This window comes from Rhamphochromis sp. 'chilingali', assembly GCF_963969265.1.
Source record: "Rhamphochromis sp. 'chilingali' genome assembly, chromosome: 8".
Taxonomy (NCBI): Eukaryota; Metazoa; Chordata; class Actinopteri; order Cichliformes; family Cichlidae; genus Rhamphochromis; species Rhamphochromis sp. 'chilingali'.
In genome coordinates this window covers 32501430-32506464 of record NC_137935.1, presented here as the reverse complement: position 1 = coordinate 32506464, position 5035 = coordinate 32501430, and the positions used below count along the sequence as shown (strand labels likewise).

Sequence of the window (5035 nt, the reverse complement as noted above, 5' to 3'; positions counted from 1 at the left end):
ATAAATTTAACCCTTCATATATTTCTAAGAAAACACATTCACATGTAACATCTGAAAGAAATCTTTATTTGATGTTTAAAACATACATATAGCATATCAATCAAGCAAGGAATATTCATTTTATAAGTTTATTCTCATTACATACTCAAACATTCTAAAAGAAACACACACACATATACATATATGTGTGTGTGTGTATATATATATATATATATATATATATATATATATATATATATATATATATATATACACACACACACATATGTGTGTGTATGTGTATATGTGTGTGTGATTGTATGAACATAAGTCAGCATACTTAAAATGTAATTTCTTTTCCTTTTCCAGCAGTCTCAGTTCCCCCAGCTTTCACGGCAATCCTCAAAGCCCTTCTGGACACGCTGGGAAACCCCTTCCTTACCGCCACTGTAACAAACAAAAGTCACAGTTCTATTACTTTTATCAGAGTTAAAATAAAAATGTGATTTATGTTAGCTGGCTTCATTTAGCAAACAGATATTTCTGTTTATATAGATACAAATATTAATACAGATATATTTTACGCATAATTTTACCTCTTTTTTTTCCTAGATGGGAAGTCTATCCAGTTCACATTACAGTAATGCTAACACCCCTTTTGTTCGTCTCTCCTTACCTTCCAGCATTCATAAATCTGTTGACCTTCTTTGTCTGAGACCAACCACTACAATGCATTATCACCTATTTGTATTGGTAACTTACTTTACAACCTATTTTAATGGTTGCAAAGTAAGTTACTTGTGCTGTATGCAATTTTAGATACACAGAAAGTCTTCACTTACTATATATGGCTGTCATAGTGTCCTTATCAAGGGCAGTTCTTCACTCTGCGCCGATGTCCGTTTTGCTCTGTCCTCCTATAAAAAGCATGAACATTTGAGTGTTTGACTAGTTTTAGATTTCCAAAAATTTGATATTTGTACAACTAAACATTTGAACTACAATATATGCTATTGAGCGATACTTTTATGGGTAATTTTTGGTAAAGAAACTGGTGACAGAGTTGTAGGCTTTTTAAAGTACTATTAGCTAACCATTTGAACTGACTTTCAAAGCTGATTACCTTTTAAATTGCTGTGGATCAAAACCTCCAGTGGGAAGGCGGCCATTAGAAGAACACGCACCATTGAACCTGAAAATAACAAAAACAAACAAAAAACAGAACAATATATAAGAGTCCGGTAGGGTAATAAATCTCTTCTGAAGCAATATAGTTCATTTTGGGTGAAAAACAAAACATTCCTCTAAAATATATATACTGACATCAGCAATCAACATCATGATTGTAATTATTTCCTTTTTAGTACATCTACTGCTGTTTGCATGTGTCAAGCACTACGACTGTATCTATGCATATAAATTCACCATATATATCCAGCAAAAATGTTTTGTTATAGTCAAAAGGAAAACAAACAAAGGCATTCAATCAGAGGTGAGAAATTAATTGGGAATATGAATTATAGGTGAACTATTCTTTACCTACTAGCAATCAAGCTTCTTTAACCAAGAAGCTTGAAATATTTGAATGTAAAATAAAATAAATAAATAAATAATAATAAAAATAACATGATGTAATTAAAATGCACAACTTACATTAAGGAAATCTGCATTTGTATCCACAGGCTAAAAGTAAAACAGTAAATGTGTTAGTGATAGTACAGGTATTTGTAAAAAAAAAAAAAAAAAAAGAGGCAGTAACTGTGACTGTCATGGTCCCTGTGCCTCCCCGGCCAGCCCAGTGTGGCCACAAGTGTTTGTTGTTTTTCTCTCACTCTGTCTCTCCTACCTGTCTGCCTGGGCGGAGCTCTGATTGGGCTCCTGCCCTTGGCCCACGCACCTGCAGCTGATCTCGAGCGGATTGCAGTTCTCTGGCTCTTAAGGCTGGGGCTCTGAGCTGTTCGTCGCTGGAATATTGAGTAACTCTCGTTAGTATTGCCTGGCTTCCTTGCGATTCTACTGTTCCCGTGTTTGCCTTCGACTTACCCTCGTCTGTGTAAACAGGTTTACCTGGATCAGCCCTTTTGTGACCCCTGGACCCCGTGAGTAGGAGAGTGAGCTGAGCTGCTTGTGTGGAGACTGTTTGGACGAGGAGCAGAGCGAGTGCGAAGAAGTGTGTCTCCCCAGCCAAGTGATCCCCGGGACCCTGGTGTTTCCCCCCCCTTCACGTGTATATAGTGCACCAGTGTGATTAATAAAGTGTCGTTGAACTGTGCTACCTCAGTCTGCGCCTGAGTCCGTTCCACTCCCGTGACAGTGACGCTTCTAGTGGGATGCTAAATGCAGAGATTTATATTTACAGTATAATACTGCATGTACGGGTAACTGTGTTGTGAACTGTAACTGAATATTAGAGAATCTCAGAGAAATTAAATGTATTTATTTTTTGAATTTATCAATCATAAAACCGTCTGTTTTGAAGGCCTGTTACGATAGCGACTTTTTGTTGGTCGGTATATTGCCCCATAAACAATTGCGACAAGTTATGTCATTGTCATTTTAAGACCATTTTATGTCTTTGAATGTATAATCATAATATAACACCATAATAATGCAAGATCTACACACTTTCAATTGACAAACCAACATCTAATTCTTAAAGTATTTAGATCATTGAAATTAGGAATCAAAATATTAGATACCTTAAAAACTTGAATAAATAGTAAATTTTCTAACAAATAGAAAACAATGTTATTTAATGTTATTGTTTTGTTATCATTATATTTTATTTTTGTAAATATAATGGCGGATAAATTACATCATCAACAATTATTGAGGTCATGTACATGTATTGTGTGTTAAGTCGATATATCGATTATTGTGATAGGCCTACTGTTTTGGTATCATAACGAGCTTGTCAAACATGCATGACCACTAAACAATGTCTAAGCAGTAGTATTGGTCTGAATGACAACAAACATAACTAGTGTTTTGGAAAATCTGTTAGAAAACAGTTATTTCAATAATTATGATTAGCATGTGACACAGACACCGCATAAAAAACTACAACAACAAATACTTACTTTAGGAGGATGGGGGAGGGCAGCATGAGGTTGAGACTTTGACATCTGTAAAAAACAAATTCATGTATTACAAACAAGTCACTTAAAAATACATTAATGTGGCAGACTGTTCCCTGTTCAGATGCAGTGTATAAGTACAATCAGGGCTGTCACAACAATGGGGTGGGGCCAAGTGGCTGCAACCCTAGGTACAATGTGCAGGTATATATAATTACATATAATATATGTGAATAAAGCAAGAATCTGTTTAGGTTAGTCACTGTGCTGACTGATGCTTGCTAGGTTTATATGATTGCAAACTGCACAAAAACAACAACAGCAACAACATTAATGACAATGACAAACAAAATTACTTACATTTATGTAAATCTCACATTAGGAAGATCTGCATTCGATTTCATGGGCTGAAATAAATAGGCAGAAACATTACTGCTAAAAAAATAAAAAACAAAAACTCTAAAAAGCCTAAAAATGACTTAAAAAGCAAGGAAATGTGGAACATTGTAATTAGCGAACATTAATAAAGCATAACTGTTCTTTGTTTCTAACCTTGGTAAGTACTCTGTAGCCAGAAGGAGAGGTAGGATTTCTGTGAAAGCCAAATTAAATGTGAATAGGCTTTGATAGTTATTGAGAAGGCAGAATAATAAGAAAAGGCAAAAGTACGTCACAATATAATTAATTAAGTTACATATTTTGATTACCAAATTATGGAAGCGTGGAGCTGCCACCCAGGCAAAAGAAAAATAGAGCTGTATCACGTTATGACGTGAAATGTTTATTGTTCTAACATTATGCTTTTCATGTTTGTATAATATAATATCACGTTATTATAATATACATAATTGTCACGTTCGCACAATATTGTACGGACGTGATAATTATGTACATTTTTCGTACAATGTTGTTCAAACATGTTGTTCAAACATGATAGTATATTGTTAGAACGATAAACTTTTCACGTTATAACGTGATATACTTATATTTCTCTTTTGCCTGGGTGGCAGCTCTACGCTTCCGTTCCAAATACACGAGAATAAAGTAATATTATATGGGAAAAGGCACCTGCTAGCTTGATGATGGAGGCTTCTTAGACTGGCCACCCGCCTTGGCTTCTTGTCGCCACTCCACGAAATAAAGGTCCGTTTCCTCCATGCCGGCTAATTATTCATCCTCATTAAAATCTCGTATATGTTCAGTTGGCAGAATTGAGAATTTTACATCTTCCAACCACTTAATTAACGCGAACATAATCGGCTTGTTTCTTCCCGTCTCCTGTATCCGGCCGTTCCTCTCGCTGTCAGATTTCGCGCCTCAGAGACGTCGTTATTTTTTTAAAAAAAAAAAAAAAAAAGAAAGAAAGAAACAGTAACAACTACTAAAGAGAGTTTTTGCACGTTCATTGCACATTTGTGGGAATGTTTAAATATTTAATTTTTATTAATTACTTTTCATTAGATCTTTATTTTTTAAACCATCGTGGCAATGCGCATGCGCATACACTCTTGCACGCAAAGGGCTTTGGAGTTGACGTAATGTCGCAATGCATTGTGGGAGCGCAGCACCATCTTGGCAGGTCACGAATCAAAACAAGATTGCTACGAACCATTCTGAAACGTAGCTCAAAAGAAAATGACGGTATAGAGACAGATTCTGTCCAGATGCAAAGAGACGGTACTTGATTGTTGAAATGTGGACCCGTATGAAATATAGCCGTGGAGTAGAAACCCTGAAGACCAAACCGCTATTGACTTAGCATGATCTACTCTCATACCTTGTCTGTGGAGTCAGAGCATACACGGCGCACCAATTTCGCAATTATAAATCTCTGGAGGCGCACATCCAATTCACCAAGGACTGGGTACAAGATTTGGCTATTTTTAAGCCTCCACGTTGTGAGTACGCCGTCATTCAAGCAAAGGTAAGTCAGCTTGAGTACTGCGAGTAAAATGCGTTTGATTCCCCCCAGCATTCAA

At 36.1% G+C, this 5035-nt stretch overlaps 1 long non-coding RNA gene across 1 annotated transcript; it reads right to left on the bottom strand.

Annotated features, from left to right (window-relative positions):
- Positions 1-273: 273 nt before the first annotated feature.
- Positions 274-4374, bottom strand: LOC308401863. Its single transcript, XR_013972629.1, has 8 exons — positions 4125-4374; positions 3609-3648; positions 3417-3463; positions 3060-3104; positions 1633-1662; positions 1103-1171; positions 822-896; positions 274-426 (listed from the first exon to the last, which is right to left on the bottom strand). It is a non-coding gene; the product is annotated as an uncharacterized lncRNA (long non-coding RNA).
- Positions 4375-5035: the final 661 nt, after the last annotated feature.